The sequence below is a fragment of the Canis lupus genome, chromosome 33, assembly GCF_011100685.1.
Source record: "Canis lupus familiaris isolate Mischka breed German Shepherd chromosome 33, alternate assembly UU_Cfam_GSD_1.0, whole genome shotgun sequence".
NCBI classification, from domain to species: Eukaryota; Metazoa; Chordata; class Mammalia; order Carnivora; family Canidae; genus Canis; species Canis lupus.
The window spans coordinates 23,376,236-23,394,209 of record NC_049254.1 but is presented as its reverse complement, the minus strand read 5'-3'; the positions used below and the strand labels follow the sequence as shown (position 1 = coordinate 23,394,209).

At 38.8% G+C, this 17,974-nt stretch overlaps 1 protein-coding gene across 7 annotated transcripts in view; it reads left to right on the top strand.

Annotated features, from left to right (window-relative positions):
• Positions 1-17,974, top strand: part of IGSF11 (immunoglobulin superfamily member 11) — a 184,579-nt gene that overhangs the window by 77,597 nt on the left and 89,008 nt on the right. The gene's annotated exons all lie outside the window — the stretch shown is intronic.

Below are 17,974 nucleotides of genomic sequence, written 5' to 3'. Positions count from 1 at the left end.
ACTGGTTAAGATACTCTAGAGCTGAGTCCAGTGGAGACCCCGGCAACTTTGTATAGATATGAGGGCCACCTCCTGTTCTCTGCCTTGGCGTAGTTTGAGGATTCTCTCCTTCAGGCAGTCAGATACCATCTGGAAGAAAAGTAGGACATGGGGAAGGAAATCTAAAAGACTGAGCATTTACCTGAGCCATCCAAAAGAGACATCTATAAAATAACTTTAAGAGGCTACTCAAATTATTGCATCAGTCTTGGCTGACCGGATTGGACTGAATTTAGTTATGCCCTGACCCCTGCCACCCATCTAGTTTTGGGGTAGGTTGTTGAGGTAGGAAGTAGTGAGACCATCACATCAATTTGAAAGAAAATAGACTGTGCTTTTATGCATATGCTCATTTATCGACAAATGTAAATTTACGTATTGCTCTCCTCTTGATAACATTTGGTTTAGATGTGTGGCCAACTCTGCAGAATCTAGGGTCCCAATCTGGCCAGATGTGCCAATCTTGAGCTCTGTCCTAGTTTTTAACTTAAGCTGATGTACCAACATGGCAGCAAATGTGTAAGCAATTGCAAGAACCATACTACAGTGGTTTATTGAATCTCAATAAATGATCTTTTCTTTAAAGAAAAAGCCTCTTTATTTGCTTGATCACTTGGAGTGCTTTTTTTAAATACTTGGATTTTGGCAGGCATTTAGAAACTGAGGTGCCCACAGTGAACTGAATGTGGTTAAACAGCTTGGAACACTGGAGTTGAATAGGCTCTGGGCACATGTGCCAAAGAGTGGCAAGCCAAGTCATCCTGCCCTCAGTGCCAGCTCTGATGAGCTTCAGTTTTGCTGCTGCCACCACTTCTGGATCCCTGTCTAAGTCACATGCATTGCTTCTGATTTCAAGGTGTCATAAGTTTCCAGGCTGGATGTCAAATTTCCATTTCGATTGTAGCTGCCGTTTTTGGGTACCCAGCGTGTGCCATGCATTACCTAGGCATTCTATGTATATTTATTCATCACGTCTAAGACAAGTCTGTGAGACAGAGTATAATCTCTATTTCCAAATGAGGAGATCGTGCAGTTGTGGAGTAGAGTGGATTTCAGTATGTGGAGTTAAGTGCCTGGATGATTAAGAAAATATGTAAAGTGCCTAATACTGTGCCAGGCTCAGACAGTCCGTAAGTGGATTATGTTGTTTCTTTTAAGCTCCATTCTAGGGCCTGACTGGGGAAGAATTTGGGGAACATTTATATGAACCATGAGCCGGGCTTGTAGAGATCTTTGGAACCCTAAGCATGAAAAGATCGTGGTGCCCCCTCCTGTGAAACTCAGAATGGGACACTGAACTATAAAAAGTAAGCAAGTCCAGCACAGTTGTGTTCTTTCCTTCAAGACGACGACTTTGGTCTTTGTTCTTAAATATCAAATGTCAATCAGCCTTAAAAATGTTTCCCCTTTCTCTCTCTTCCTCCCACCACCCTGTTCCTGTCTTGCCGGTGCCTTAAGTACTTGTCTCTTTTGGGCAATACAGCGCTGGACGTAAGAGTTTAACATTTTATTTTTATCTATGTCAAATAAGTAGGCATGATAGAAGATTTATGAGTTGTCAGATTCAAATGGGAATGATCGAACAATTATGTCAACAAGAAATCATGCTTGAAAGTTCTGTTAGTGCAGGTGTCAGGAAAGAAGTGTAAGTCTCTATCGCTGAGTTTATAGTTTTTGAGGGGGAAAGAGGCATTTTTGACTGCTTCCTACTTTAAAGGCTCCCTTGGGGCGCCTGGGTGGTGCAGGCAGTTAAGCATCCAACTCTTGGTTTCAGCTCAGGCTGTGATCTCAGGGTCATGGACTCGAGGCCCACGTCTAGCTCCACATTCAGTTCTGTCTGGTGAAGATTTTCTCTCTCCCTCCCCCTCTGTCCCCCCCACCCCCCGACCTCTGTCTCTCTCTCTCAAGTAAATAAATCCTTAAAAATAAAATGCATCCCAAGTACAGTCCTTCAATATACATTATATGATTCATCTTCACCACACACTTGCATTGTTTCCTTTTTAAAACTGAGGAAACGATCTTCAGAAAGGTTAAATAAAGTCACAGCTCATGTCTTTTGGTTTCTAGAATTTACCTTCTTCCCGCTTCAGGCAAAAGGGAACGAGAAGGTGCTGTTGCCTCAATTTGAAAGCAAAGCCCCCCTTCCTCCTCTTTTTTTCTGGGCCTGGAAAATAATGCTTATGCTTCCAGATACGGGTTGGAGGTCACCTCGCCCATGGTCTCCCGAGTTGGCTTCTTCCTCCCCGTCTCTCTAGAACATTGCCCAGACTTTAGCCCATACCTGTCTTTTGTGACCTACGCACCCACCTGCGTCAATCCCGCTCTTCCTTCCTCGGCCCTCGCATGGTGCGCACGGTACCGGGGCCCAGCTGGTGCTGAGCCTGTCCCTGTTTCATGCAGAGTTGGTGATAATTGTACGGTTCAGGCTACAAGGCACCGGCGATCACAGACTTCATGGCATGGGTGGGAGGTCACAGAGTCACCCAGCGTCTGGATGGGGTTCAGGCTGGTGCAGCAGAGGCCTGGCCCACAGTCCTGGGGGGCCGGGGAGCCACAGCAGAAGGGGCCCCATGGAAAGGAGCGTTGCTAGCTCCTGGGGGGGAGTGATGGGAGTTAAATTTGGATGCCACGTTTATTATTTCAGCTCTTTGAATACTGCCCCTAATGATATCTCTTTTCTTTTGTTTCCTCAAAATTAATTATCTTTTTGTAGCTATGGTAACTCATTTGAAGCTCTATTATGCATGTAATCTGTACACATTGAACTCTGTGCTTCAGTGTTCGAAACATTTTCCTGCATAGTCAATAATTCTATATTTGCAGCGTTCTCTTCCTTCTGGTGAAAATTGGCTTTTCCCTTTAGATTTCTGGAGATGATTTTAAAAAGCATGAGGAATGACGGCCTGACTAATAAATTACCGTAAATGACCATCATCTTTGCTACTAACGTTCATGCCATGATTTTCTGGTACTGACCTATTTCTAGGCAGGTTTTACTCTGAGAAGCTTTGAACACGTGGCACATACCACCCTGGTTCCCCCAGTTTGTCTGGCCCAACGGCTCCTGAGAGTCCCCGCACCTGCTGCCCCCCCTTCTTGGACTCCTGCGGCCCGCGGGACACCCGTCGCGCCTCTGCCTGGCCCCGGTCCAGGCACTCACACCTCTGGGTTGGGCTGGCTCTTTTCCTGCTGCTGCTCATCCTGTGGCCAACCTTCCTGGCCCAGCCTTTCTGCCAGGGCTCGGACAGCTGTCTTTTATGCCTGCATCTGTGTCTGTCTGTCTGTCTCTCTGGGAGGAGCTCAGCACCTTCACCCCAGCTCACTTAGGTAGACTAGATGGTCCCATGCTTCCTTCTCTTCTTTGGGCAGAGCCTCTTTTTTAATTAATTTATTTATTTTTAATTTTTAATTTTTATTTTTTGGGCAGAGCCTCTTGTTCTTTGTCTGGAAAGAGAGGCCTGCCATCCTGTCCGTGGAGTGGCCGGGTTGGGTGAAGTGATGGCCCAGATGCCTGGTGTGTAGCAAAAGTCTGTCTCCTCCTGCACCTCCGCCCTTGATATGGCCAGACTGCCTTTGACGACATTTGTTGTTAGTTCACTCAGTGCTTCTCCAGGGCCTGCTTTGTGGTAGCCACTGTTCTAGGTCCTGAGGGGCGTGAGAGGCAGGAACAGCCTAACAATGTGGAATAAGGCAGGAAAAGGTGACCCAGCACTAGGGTGTCTCTTTCAGGTCCCCATTGCTTCTTAAAATGTTTGTTCATCTATAAAACACTGGTGGGCTGAGGATAATGGAACTGTCAGGAAGAAATCCTGTGAAGAACCTAAGTCTCCTGAAGTGCTGGTAAACAAGTTTTTTAAAGCTTTTACAGCCTTATTTTTTGTTGTGGTTTCCAGGTATGTAACAGTTTCCTAAGTGAAGTCACAGGCTCATGGAGGTTGGCGCCTCTGCTGGGTCCCTCTGTCTCTAAAATACTTGCACTTCGGTAGTTGTGTCGGGCCTGGTACATCTTATGTAAGAAATTAGAACCAACTCCCATGACCAGTATGGCTTTTGGTTCCTGTTGATCCCCTCTTACTTCTACCACAGAACCTCCCATGGTCAAGGTATTCAGGAAAGGTTTATGAACACAGGAAATGTTTCTTTCTCTAGATGAGCTCTTACACTTTTCTTTTTGGGGCTCTGTTAACAGTCACATTTAACGTTTATCACCAGCAATAAACATCATCCTAGATAATGTTTGCCTCTCTTTTTCTTTTCTTTCTTTTTTTTTTAAGTTAGTTAGTTTGTTTGTTTGTTTGTTTATTTATTTATTTATTTATTTATTTATTTATTTATTTATTTATGATAGAGAGAGAGAGAGAGGCAGAGACATAGGACGAGGGAGAAGCAGGCTCCATGCACCGGGAGCCTGACATGGGACTCGATCCCGGGTCTCCAGGATCGCACTCTGGGCCAAAGGCAGGCGCTAAACCACTGAGCCACCCAGGGATCCCCCTGTTTTTCTTTTAATGTATTTTTGTACTTTAGAAATATGGACTTCTTTTGAATTGTGTTTATTTTAAAAATACTTCTAAGTTGCTTTGGTATATTTGGTATATACTAAATATTTGCTTAGTTTCTACTAGATATGACTCAGACACTTTAAGGATAAATAAAAAGGCATATAAATTAATATTTATTGATTTGCTTCTGTGTTTAATGTTGATAATTTCAAACCAGGAGGGGAAAGCTTCTTCTACTCAACAGAGGCTTCCCTTTGAAAATTCATGCGGTTGTCGTATAGTCCTAGAATTACAGATCTGGAAAGCACCTTCAGTCTGTCTTGATTTCTGTCCTTTATTTAACTCTTTCTTCCTTCCCATCCTGCCTCTATTCTTTCTGTAATGAGAAAGCCAGAGAGGTAGTCTTTTCAAAACTACACAGCTTTTAAGTGGCAAAGTTTGGACCAGGATCCAGGTTAAGGTTCTTTCTAATAATATAAGGGAAGTGATAGCGTCAAGCAATATTTCATTTACTTTCCTGGCTTGTACAAACTAATTTCAACCCTGTTAGGGTCAAGCATCATCTCTTCCTGGGGTCTTTCTGTCTCTTTCCCCCATCAGCCCAACAAAATATTACACAAGAAAATGTTTCTATACCATGAGTGTACACAGATGTGTATAAATAGTGGGTGTGTTTGTGTAATTGTAGTATGGTTAGTTAAGCATAATGGAGGTATTGTGTATAGCAAAAAAAAAAAAAAAAAAGTATTAGATCCCCTGCCCTGAGCTACTTTTATGCCACTGTAATGTCCTCAGATTCCAGACTGGATAAGATGAAACAGACAAGAAAATACTCAAATTTCATTTCAGAATCTGCAGCAGCTGGAGTGAACGTCAAACAGATGGGCTTTTCCACCCTGATTATCCTAACTTCCTAAATTTAGAAATACATGCTTTAAAAAAATGTAAATTACCCGAGGGGGTGGTGTAGCACATGCCAGGCAGTGCTAACGAGTGCAAATAGATGTCATCTGCTGACTTAGATGAATCTCAGCTCCCACTTCTGGGTCTCTGTTATTTCATTCCCTTTAGATTTGTTTTATGTCACTGCTTTCAGGCCTCTTTTCACATATAGATTAATATTATTTTAAAATATTGAGATTTATATGTCTTAAGCCAAAATAGTGTTTAATTTGTCTTATTACTCAGAATTCCTTCAAACTAGTGGAAAAAGATAAAGAGATGTTAGATGAGGAGTTTTTTGTATATTGCCTTTGTGACTAGCCAGCTGGATAAGTTTGGGCAAGACATTTCTTCTACGATAAAGTAGGTGGACTGGACTCAATGGTGTTTAACGAACCTCTTAGCTATAGAGTTGTTTCTATAAATCGTCTAGAATTTATTTTGTGTGGTGATGTGTCTCTAGAATCTAGCACAGTGCCTGGCACATAGTACATGTTTAATAAATAGTGACAGGGGTGCATGGGGGCTCAGTGGTTGAGCTTCTGCCTTAGGATCAGGGCCTGATCCTGGAGTTCCAGGATCGAGACCCACATCAGGTTCCCTGCATGGAGCCAGCTTCTCTCTCTGTCTGTGTCTCTATCTTTGCTCTGTGTTTGTCATGAATAAATAAATAAAATCTTAAAAAAAAAGTGACAAAAGAATCAGTATAGTCTTATATTTTCAATTTACAAAATTCATTAGGCAAATGTTGGAACTAAGTGTTTAATGGCCACCCTGTCCCTATTAGAATATACGTTTTCTCTCTGGTATCTTACAGTTAAGTTGAGGAGATCAACAATGATCCAAGGGCATAAAAAAGCAAAATCCAGATAAGTGAGGAGGTTTGTATATACATATCGCCTCTCATTGGAATGTAAGTTGTATGAGGAATCACATTTTATATAAATGAATATGTTGGTAGAACAGCCTTTATTCCACAGTCACAGAAGGGAAAGCAGAAAATGATCTGTAAGTCCATACCAAAGGAAGCAGAATGATCGAATTTGCAGAAGAAGTGAATCCAGAAGCTTCATCTTTGGGGTCAAGTAGGAATTCAGGAAGCTAAGAGGTAATGCGGAAGGGAGAGGGGTTGTGAGAGCTAGCCTTTGTGGGCAAAAAGAGAAGAAAGCAGAGTTACAGAGGCATAAAATAGTCTGGGAGCTACACATGGAGGTGGGGTTCCAGGGCAGAAGATAGAGATAGGGCCACAGGGGCCACAAGCCAGACTCATCTGGTGAGCAGTGGGAAGCCTTCATAGGGGTTTAAAGGGAAATAACTTGCTCACCTTGGCTCTTGGAAACAATTTGACTTTAGTAGCAGGAGGAGGGTGGATTGGAGTGGACCAGGAGGAAGACAGGGAGATCACTTAAGAGGCTGTTGTGTTACTTCAAGATCACGTGAGATTCTTCATAAATGCTGATAAATACATTTAAGCCCATGAGGAGAGGTCTGTTCTCAGTGAATTTTTCAAAAGCTTGGCATAATTGCTTTTGCAAAAACCTCCACCCCAAAAGGTAAAGACTTGTAAAGAGGGTATTTTCTTAGAATGGGGGAAATGTAAAAAGGCAAAATACAGTAAATTTGGGGTTGTTTCACTAATATATGGATAAATGTGAATAATTGAAAGGTGATTGTATTGAGATTGAAATCTAGCCATTTGTGTCTGTTTGCTAGTTCTAGTGTTGGTATGCAGGCCAGACCTCAGAAATCTAGATAACATAGTAAAAGAAGAAATTTCAGTTTCACTTAAAGGATGCTCATCTGAGCACAGACTAAAGCAGGCCACCTTTTAGAGGAGGATATAAATTTTGAGTACATGGAGTTAATAAGCATGTAAAATCATAGTACAGCACTTATTTGGGAATTTCATAAAGATTTGAGAAATGTTAGAATTAATAACTCTAAGAATGGCAGACCTTTGCAGTTTCCTTTTTTTTTTTATGAATTTTCCTCAAGAGGCTAACAGCTGATAGTTTGCCAGTTTTTCCATATTTCTCAGAGGTCTCCAACAATCTCTTGGCCTCAAGGCTCTTTTCAGAGATTATAATTAAGTCATGTCTTGCACTTCCTGGGAACGGATCCTCTCCCACCTTCCTGGCGTGGGGGGACCATACCACTATCCCATCTCATCTCTCCACCTCCCCTAGATTTCCTCCCCAGTGGAAGAGCACATTAAGCTAAGTTAACCCTGCTTAACTGTAGCTTTGCACTCACTCTCCTTTCCTCCCCTGACCCCTAGGCAAGTTCAAAAATTTCAAAATTTTGTTTCTCAAAACTAATGTTTCGTTTATTTAGGGTAATTTTTATATGAAAATAAAACATTTTTTTTTTTTTTTTTTTTTTTAGCTTGGTTGATGTAATCACAACTTTCACTGACACCATGATCTTGTGGAAGGTGGTAAAGTGGTGGTGGGGTTGCCTATGATGAATCTACTCATTGTATCACAGGAAAAAAGGGCCCTCCAGTGGGCACTGGTGATTTTTTTTTTTAAATCCACTTAGTTTAAGGTAGTTTACCAAAATCTGCATCTGTTTAAAGTATATAGTTTGATGACAGTTGTAATATATCCACAGGTGCAGTAGGTCAGTCAAGATGGAGAACATTTCATTGCCGCCTAAAGCTTACCTGTGTCAGTTTGCATCCATCCTCCCCTCTGCCCCCAGGCAACCACTGATCTGCTTGCTGCCACTGTGTGCTAGTTTGCATCTTGTAGAACTTTTGTAAATGGCATCCCACAATATTTTCTCTTTTGTGTCTGGTTTCATTCACTCAGCATAATGATTTTGAGATTCATCTGTGTTGCTGTGCGTGCCAGTAATTTGTTGCTTTTTATCGCTGAGTAGAACTCCTTTGTTGGAGGTACTATAATGTGTTTTTCCCTTCTCCTCTTAAGGAAAATTTGAGTTATTTCCAGCCTGGGGACTACTGTTATAGGAGTCTTCTTTATGTGAACACATTTGAATTGTTTTGGTGAGTCATTATGAGTGGAATGGTTGGTGTTGAATTTTTTGAGAAATTGCCAAACTGTTTTCTAAAGTAGTAGTACCATTTTTTACCCCCATTTTCAGCGTGTAAGAGTTTTTATTGTTTCACATTATTACTTGTGAACTTGGTATGGTCAGTCTGTTTAAATCTGAGTCGTTCTAATGGGTGTGTAGTGATTTCTTGTGGTTTTAGTTTGTAATTCCGTGATGTCCAGTGATGGTGAGCATCTCTTCGTGCCCATTTACAAAAATGGGCTGTCTGCTTATTGAGTTGTAAGACTTATTTTATTTTCTGGATACCATTACATTGTCAGGTATGTATTGTGAATATTTTCTGCCATTTTGTGGGTGTAGTCTTTACAATTTATTGATGGTATGTTTTGAAGAGCAGATGTTGTTGATTTTGAAAAGTCCACTATAATTTTTTTTATGCTTTGTGCTTTTTGTCTTCTAAGAAAAGCCTATCCAGAAGTTGCAGTATTTTCTCCCATGTTTTTATCTAGAAGATTTATAGTTTTAGTTTTTACACTTAGGTCTGTGATACATTCTGAATTAGTTTTTTAGTATGTTGGGAGGTAAGGGTGTATGTTCATTTTTCAAAATGCAAATATCCAGTTGTTCCAATACTTTTTGTCTGAAAGTTGTTCTTTTCCTCTGTTGAATTACCTCTCATCTTTATTTCTTTCCTTCTATTTATCTTTGATCTTCTTAAGACTTAAGACTTAAGTAGAAACTTAAGTCATTGATTTTAGACCTTTCCCCTCAATATAAGCACGTACAGGTATACCTTTCCCTGTAAACACTGTTTTCTCTGCATCCCACATATTTTTATATGTTGTATTTTTCATTTGAATGTAGTTTTCTCACTTTCATTGTGATTTCTTCTTTAATCCAACAGGTTTCTTAAAAGTGTCTTATTTAATTTCTAATCACTTGGGGGTTTTCCTAGATATATTTTGTTACTGATTTGATTTAAATCCTTTTTGATCAGAGAACATACTTTATATGTTATCATTCTTTTAAAATTGATTGGAACTCATTTTATAGGAAAACACATGTTCTCTTTGGGTGAATGTAACAGGTGCACTTAAAAATAATGTGTATTCTGCAGGTGTTGGAAGTTAAGACAATAGTGTTCTGGTCCTCTTTACTACATTATTAATTTTTTGTCCAGTGTTTCTATTAGTTGCCCAGAGTGGGTGTTGAAATCTTTTATGATTGTGGAATTACTTGTTTCCCTTTGGTTCTGTCAGTTTTGGGTTCATGTGCTTTTAAGGTCTTTTATTAGGTTCGTACATATTTATGACTGTTATGACTTTCTGATGAATTAACTCTTCTATCATTATGAATTTTTCCTCTTTATCTTTGGGTGTACTCTTTAAGTCTGTTTATATGGTATTAACATAACTCTTTCAGACTTATTTTTATCATTTGTATGGAATATCTTTTCCCATTTAGTTTTTTCAGTCTGTGCCTTTATATTTAACACACACAAGTAGCATATAGGTGGGTCTTGGTTTTTAATATATTCTGTTAATTATCTATTGACTTGTAGGCTGTTTCTCTTTATATTATTTTTTGGTGCTTGCTCTAGAGATTATAATAAGCCGCCTTAACTTGTCATGGTATAGTTTAACATCATACCAATACAAACTCTACAAACATAGAAATACATTTATTATAACTTCCACTGCCGTTTATGTGATTATTGTCATATGTCTTACATCTGCATGTTTTATAAACTCAAAAGGCAGTTTATGTGTTAAACAGTCATTTATTTTAAATTAAGAGAAAAATATGTTATAGTTACCTAGATTATAACTATTTATGATGCTGCTCATTCATTCATGAAGATTCATCTTTTCAACCTGAAGAATTTTCTTTAGCAATTTTTATTGTGCAGGTCTGCTTATGATAAATTTTCTTACTTTTCCTTTATCTGAAAATGTCTTTGTTTCTCTTTCATTCTACAAGGGTATTTTTGCTGAAAGTAGTATTTCTAGGCTGGCAGATTTTTTTTTTTGTTACTTTAAAGATATTATTCAACTGGCTTCTGTGGCTGTGGATAAGGAGTCTGCAGTCGTTGGAATCATTTCTCCTATGTATGTAATGTTTGTTTTTTCTCTGACTTCTCTTAAGGTTTTCTCTAGGTTTAAAAAACATTTTGGCCATGACATTTCCTAGGTGTAGTTTTCTTTGAAGTTATCCTATTTGGGTTTTTCTGAGTTTCTTAAATCTGTAAGTTTGTCACTCTAGGTTTTTTGGGAGTTTCTGGTCATTTATCTTCAGTATTTTTCTTTGCTCCATTTGTTTTTTTCTTTTTTGAAATACAATTATTGTATGCTAACACTTTGCAGTTGGCACACATATCCCTTAGATTCTGTTCATGTTTATTAAATCTTTTATTTCTGTCTTCAATTTGGATGATTTATGTTACTCTAGCCCAGGTTCATTGACTTTTTTTCCTCTTCTTTCCCCACCCCCCTTTTCTACCTTTAGGTTAGGCTTATCTAATAGACTTTTAAATTTCAGATTTTTTCCAATACTAAAATTTTATTTGTTTTCTATTTTTGAATTATTTTTTATTATTTATTTTTTTTTTAGAGAGGAAGAAGTGGGGAGGGGTGGAGGGAGAGGGAGATAGAGATCTCAAGCTGGCTCCACAACTAGCACGGAGCCCGTCATGGGGCTCAGTCTTACAACCCTGAGATCATGACCTGAGCAGATACCAAGAGTTGGATGCTTAATTGACTGAGCCACCCAGTGCTCCTGTTTTTTTTCCTCTATTTTTTAAAAATGAGATTGCCTATATTTTCGTTCATTATAAATAAACATTCTTTTTCTTTGTTGAACATAGTTATTATAGCTAGTTTAAAATCCTTGTCTGAGAATTTATGTTGAATTTAACATCTGTTGATTGCCTTTTCCTCTGAGGCTTTTTATGTGGAGAAATTTTAGATTATATTTCTGGCATTTGAAGGTTATGTTGTGTAAACTCTGTTTCTGTTACCTTCCTCTGAAATATGTAAGCAGGAACTTAAGGTGGTCAGACTCCAAGTGTGGTTGTGGTGGCTCGGATCTTATTCCAGGCTGTCTCAGGTCTGCCCTCACATATGTGGTTCGGAGGTCAGCCAGAGACTTGTGCAGTATTTCTACAAAATTCTGGGTCTTCTGCTTCTCATTTTTGCAGACTTTCTCCCTTACTCCCTGTAGCCTTTGTTGTCTTCGGCTCTGATTTCTCTTGCCAAAAAGATGGTGAATTTTTCTATTAACGTTGTAGCTTCTACATGCTGTGGCCACAGTGAGTGGTGGCTCATAGCACAGCGTAGATTAATTTTGGTCTGTTCCATACATAGACACTTTACATGTCTGCCAGAGGCTTGGGCAGAGTTTTTACACAGAATTTGATGTTCACCTTCTCTGGCTCTCTTCTTTCTAAAGTTTTCCCTCACTGTTCAGTGGCTCTGGTATCCTGAAGAGTAGGGTTTTTAATTTTTTTTTTTTTTTTTTAAGTAGGCTGCATGCCCAACATGGAACCCAGTGGGAGGCTTGAACTCAGGACCCTGAGATCAAGACCTGGGCTGAAATCAAGAGTTGGATGCATAACTGACTGAGCCACCCAAGTGCCTGGAAAATGAATTTTTTTTTTTAAAGGTTTTATGTATTCATGAGAGACAGAGAGAGGCAGAGACACAGGCAGAGGGAGAAGCAGGCTCCCTGTGGGGAGCCTGATGTGAGACTTGATCCCAGGACCCCGGGATCATGCGCTGAGCCAAAGGCAAATGCTCAACCACTGAGCCACCCATGCATCCCGAGGATGGATTTTTTTTTAAAACAAGAGTTTGACTGTTTAGCATCACTACCATAACTGTAGCAGTACTAGGGCAAAGCTACAGACTTGTAACTTTGGACTTACGTGACTCCATGCCAGAGGAAGCCCTCCCTATTCTTGGTACACTTTGTGTATCATTCAGGGATATCCCGTGGCTCTAAGTCTAGTTGGCTCTGAAATAGGAGTCTGAAGGTAAGGAGAAGAAGCAGATGCCACACAAAACCCCAGAGGGCAGCCTGTAGGGTGACTCTTCTCTTCATGGCCTCTTATACTTCCCCTTCATCTCTCATCCCTCCCTCTTATCCTTCCCCTGGTTTGCTCATCACCGTTCGCCCTCCTCTCCTCATTGTAGTTATTAATTTTATTAATATTCAAAATCACAATAAAATAGTGTCTTCATGTTTCCTTACCAGTAACCCATTATTTTACTTTTTCAATTGTTTAATTTGAAATCTAGATATTGTGTATTTCTAGATGGATGTGTCTTGTAGTACCCTGCTTTCCTCAATTTTTTGGGTAGCTGAAAATAATGTGAAAAAAACATAAAAAGTAAAGCAAAAAAAGTCTATGAAGCCTCCCAGTTATTTGGAATGGAAATACCTGGAGAGGTTAAGAGTATAAGCAAGATAATTTTTTTTTATCTGTTAATTCCTATTGATTCTTTGTTTAAAGTCCTCATTATTTTTTGGTAGTTATGTGGATATTTCAAGGACTGTTATGAAATAAGGCATTGAATGGGGAGAAAGCTTGGGTAATAGAATTTCAAATATTTTACTCTGAGACTGGAGGTCGCCTTCTAGAATGTACAGTCTGGGAGACTGAACACAAGGAGATTACAAGTAGATTAAGGAATCTATACCCTTCATGCTCAGCTGGGCATGTTTATTTGTAGAAGAGGTTAAGCCCTAATTCAGGAAAACTTCAGAGACTTATTTAGGATGAGTAAGAATGTACAAAAAGAGGTCTGTAGGGGAAAGAATGTGCACTATTAGCATTTGGTGCTGTTGACTGCTTCCACCTTCTGGGAACTCTGCTTCTTATTTCCCTGTTTCCTTTCTCCTTCTCTGACTGCTTGTTCAGTTTTTATGCAGGGTCTTTCAGCACCCAGATTTAGAGTGTGTACTGCAGGCAAGTTCATGGCAGAAGGAGGAGTAGAGAAGAGGAAGAGCAGTTGGCCTTTTTCCCAAAAAGATTCCACAGTGGAAGTTTATTATTTGGTTTACATACTTAGGAATTCGTGAAGCACGAGGCCATATTGTAAAGCTAACTGAAATGGACTTTGGATTATCTGTTGCTATATATGTATTGATCTTCATTTCAGATTATAATTGTAGTTCTCTCTTTTTCTTTTGTGGAGATACCTGAAATAGTCTTGAGTAGGGTTCATCTTGATTTTTTTAGTTGTAGTGTTGTTTGTTTGTATTTTACCATGGAATGCGTATTCTTCTGGATGGAAGGACATCAAGATGTCTGCCCAACTGATTCACTGTATAATGCTGGTCAAATCAATCTTTCATGACTCTCAGCTACCTTACTCATATAATAAGCTAAATGGAGTAGATAAGCTTGAAGGTTCCTTTCACTTTTGATTCAGTGATTATGAAGACATTAAGGAACTTTGGTAAGGCTATTTTAGTAGAGGATTTGAAACCAAAGCATACCTTTTCTGAGAGAAGAAGGAGGAGGTAATGGATGTGGATTATGTATTTGGGCAGCCTGACTAGAAAGAGGAGAGAAATAGGACAATAGCGGATGGAGCAGGATCAAGAGAAGTTTTTCAAAATAAGACAAGGTATTTGCTGTTTTGAAGGCACAGAGGAAGGGGCCAAAGAAAAGGGAGCAGTTGAAATGTGAAGTGGTAGGTTGATGGCCCAAATGAGATCTTGATGGAGGTTGAGAGACGTTCTCAGGCAGGGCAGGAGTTACCCTGCCTCCTTGGTGGGAGAGAAAGGTGAAAGGGTAGGCAAAAAGATGGACACTCTGGTGAGGAAGGGAGAAAATTCCTTCCCTCCCTTCCTTCCTCCCTCCCTCCGTCCCTCTCTCTTTTTCTTTTTCTTTTCTTTTTTTTTTTTTAAGATTTTATTTATTTATTCATGATAGTCACAGAGAGAGAGAGAGGGGCAGAGACACAGGCAGAGAGAGAAGCAGGCTCCATGCATTGGAAGCCCGACGTGGGATTCGATCCCGGGTCTCCAGGATCGCGCCCTGGGCCAAAGGCAGGCGCCAAACCGCTGCGCCACCCAGGGATCCCCCTCTCTCTTTTTCTTTCTTTCTTTTCCTTTTTTCTTTCTTTCTTTCTTTCTTTCTTTCTTTCTTTCTTTCTTTCTTTCTTTCTTTCTTTCTTTCATTAGAGAGAGAAAATTTGCGATTGGGGTGGGGGAGTGGGGCAGAAGGAAAGGGAGAGAAAATCCCAAGCAGACTCCCTGTTAAGCGTGGAGCCTGACAAGGGGCTCGTCCTCAGAACCCTGAGATCGTGGCCTGAGCTGAAATCAAGAGTAGGACTCTGAACTGACTGAACCGCCCAGGTGCCCCCTTCATTTCTTGTAGTAAAGGTGAGAAGTGAAGTGTTTGCCAGGAGTTTTAGAGGGTTAGGATAGGAGAAGGAGCTCAAGAATGATGAACCTTTGGAAGCACTGTCAAAGTCAATTGGCTGTGAACTCAGTGAGAAATGAATAATGAGAAAAGCCCATTTGAAGTTGGATAGTGAATAGAAAAACAACCTTTGTTCATTTTGTTTTATATTTTTAGATTTATGATTTTAATCTCCCAACAACTCTGGGTGTCAGTTGGTCATTGGTACTGTAGACATCTTGCTTTGTTCTCACCTTTTTTTGACCTGAGACCATATTTCTCAAGAATCTCCTTTTGAATTTAGTTTTAACAAGCATTTAGTCATCTGGGGTCTATAAAAGAAAATCTGATTAAGATAAATTTGGTCTTAAATGGATATTCTGTTATTAAGTATTGTGTTATAAATTTTATATTTAATATATGATTTTGTGTAGCATTAAGAATGAAAAGATATTTTGACCTTTTCCATTTAATAAGTGATGTACAGTGTAATAGAAAGAAAAATTGAATATTTTAAAAAATTTTGTTCTCAGCACTCGTTTGGGGTTGTCAAGAAGCTCATATTTGTATTGTTTTTTCCTTGTAGCCCTGAGAAATGAAGGAACCTATTGTAGCTGCTATTTCAACCATTGATGGAACATGGAAAGGGTTTGAGATGGAATTAACTCTAAGATTGCTGTGTTCCATGTGATTTAAGAGCACATGTACCAAGCAGTTTTAAGATTATAGACATAATTATGATCGTTCTTTTACAAAATGGCTTTATCTATGTGATTATATATGAACTAGTTATTGAGTACTATGTTTTTGAGAGTATTCATTTCTTTTAAAATACTCTTTTTTGTGACTGACTTTTAAAAAATATTTAAACATTTCTTTTTTGGAATAGGTTATAGATTCACTCAATGGCTCAAATTTAAAAATATATATATAAAAGAATACTTCTTGAAAAGTTTTTATTGGCTTCATTCTTCCAATTTATCTCCTCCACAGGCAACCCATGTTGTTAGTTTTTAAAAAAAGTATCACTGAGTTATTTTAAGCGTATACAATCAAATATATTTATAACCCACCCCCATTTTCCTACACAACCAGTAGCACATTATACTGTATGCTTTCTTATCCTTTTTTAATGTCTGCATAACATTTTATCATATTGATGTACCATAACTTGTCTGCCTGCTAATGGATACTTAGATGGTTTCCAATATTTTACTATTTTAAATAATGCTAGAATGAGTGACTTTATACATGTATTATTTTGCATGTATAACAAAGTTGCTTAATTTAGTTTAAATTAATCACCTAAAATAAAGACCCACTTGTCAGATTTTAAGATGACATGCTCTTTGGAATATATCTATATTAAAGTGTGGATTGAAATTTAAGATTGTATCAGGACATCAAAAATAAATAATAACTGTAGGTTATCACTCAATGGTTGAAAGTCTAGTATTTTGTCTATTAAAAAAAAAAAGTTATTTTGAGGCTTTCTTTAAAAAAATAATAATAAGGGGCACCTGGATGGCTCAGTGCTTGAGCGTCTGCCTTTGGCTCCGGTCATGATCCCAGGGTCCTGGGATTGAGTCCTGCATCAGGCTCCCCACAGGGAGCATGCTTCTCCCTCTGCCTGTGTCTCTGCCTTTCTTTGTGTGTCTCTCATGAATAAATAAATAAAATTAAAAAAAATAAAAATAAAAATTTTCAAACTTGTATTCATAAGCACTTTTATGGTTAAATAACACACACAGAGGCAATCTTATTTCCTGTAAATGAAAAGCCAGTATTGATATTTTGTTTTCCATATTTCTGCTTTTTTTTCTATTGAATTTTAAAGTATTGGAGACTTTTTTTGTTACGATGTAAGAAATTTGATCAGCTAATGCAGTATACAACACTGGTAAAAATTATCATGAGTTAAAGTTGTGGGATTTAATGTTTGTGTTCTTTATTCACTTCTATTTCAATAATTCCTATGTTTTTCTGTCTTTAACCAATGGTCCTTTCAGATATAAAGTAAATGATATATGATTAAACATAAATAAATGAATTAAAAACCTTAGGACTATCAAATTCACCAGGCTGTTTCCTGGGATCACCTGAATGAGAAACCAGCTGACTAGGTCATAACCTGACCAATCTCACAGAACTATGATTGTACATGCTCTTTGGATATGTAGACAGAAGTTCTCAAAATGTTCATTTTTAAAGGTTAGACATTCGAATGGTTATTTAGCATATTGACTTGAAAAGTGACATAGAGATATATACTATCACCATCTTATTGAACTTAAAGGGTTTGTATATAGTAGTTAAGAAACACTGATACTAGCACTGGGTGTTATTCTGTATGTTGGACAGAACCAATAAAAAATAAATTTATTAAAAAAAAAAGACTTAGGAGACAACTTGGAAAAAAAAAAAGAAACACTGATACTGGGGAAAGTTAAGGAGGAAAAAGAATATTGGGGGTTGTAATCACTGTCTCCCACATCTGCATTTGGAAAAGTAATTGCTACTTGTTAGAAACTCTCTGGAAGCTCTTCGCATTTATTTGTCATGCACAGTACTTTATATTAAATGCTTCTGCACAGTACCATGGGAAGCCCACAGCAAATTATAATTTAATTATTGTCTAAAAAATCCTTACAGCACCCACATCCTGAGGTAGCTCTTTAGGATCAGTAGGAGAGAGGAAGGAAGATAACCTTTGTGTCTGTTATCTAAGCTGTTAACCTAGTGGTATCCCCAGACCAAGAAATTGCCTTCTGGGCACCGCCCCAGATATACTGTCTGAGAGGCAGGAGCGATTTATGATGAACTAATAGAGAAGTCATTTGAAAGTTGGTGAGGACATCAGGGAACAGAGGGGCAGAAGTATTGTGAAAATACTTTGAAGGAAGTGGCTGCATCGTAGCCTTGGTGCCAAATTGCTCTTTGTAAAGATCCCACCAGAAGTCTAGTGCTAGATCTGTGGTTTCTGTTGTCCTTGAAATGCTAACCTAGACCTGACCCAGAACTGCAGAATTTCAGATTAGAGAGACACTTTAATCTTTTCTAA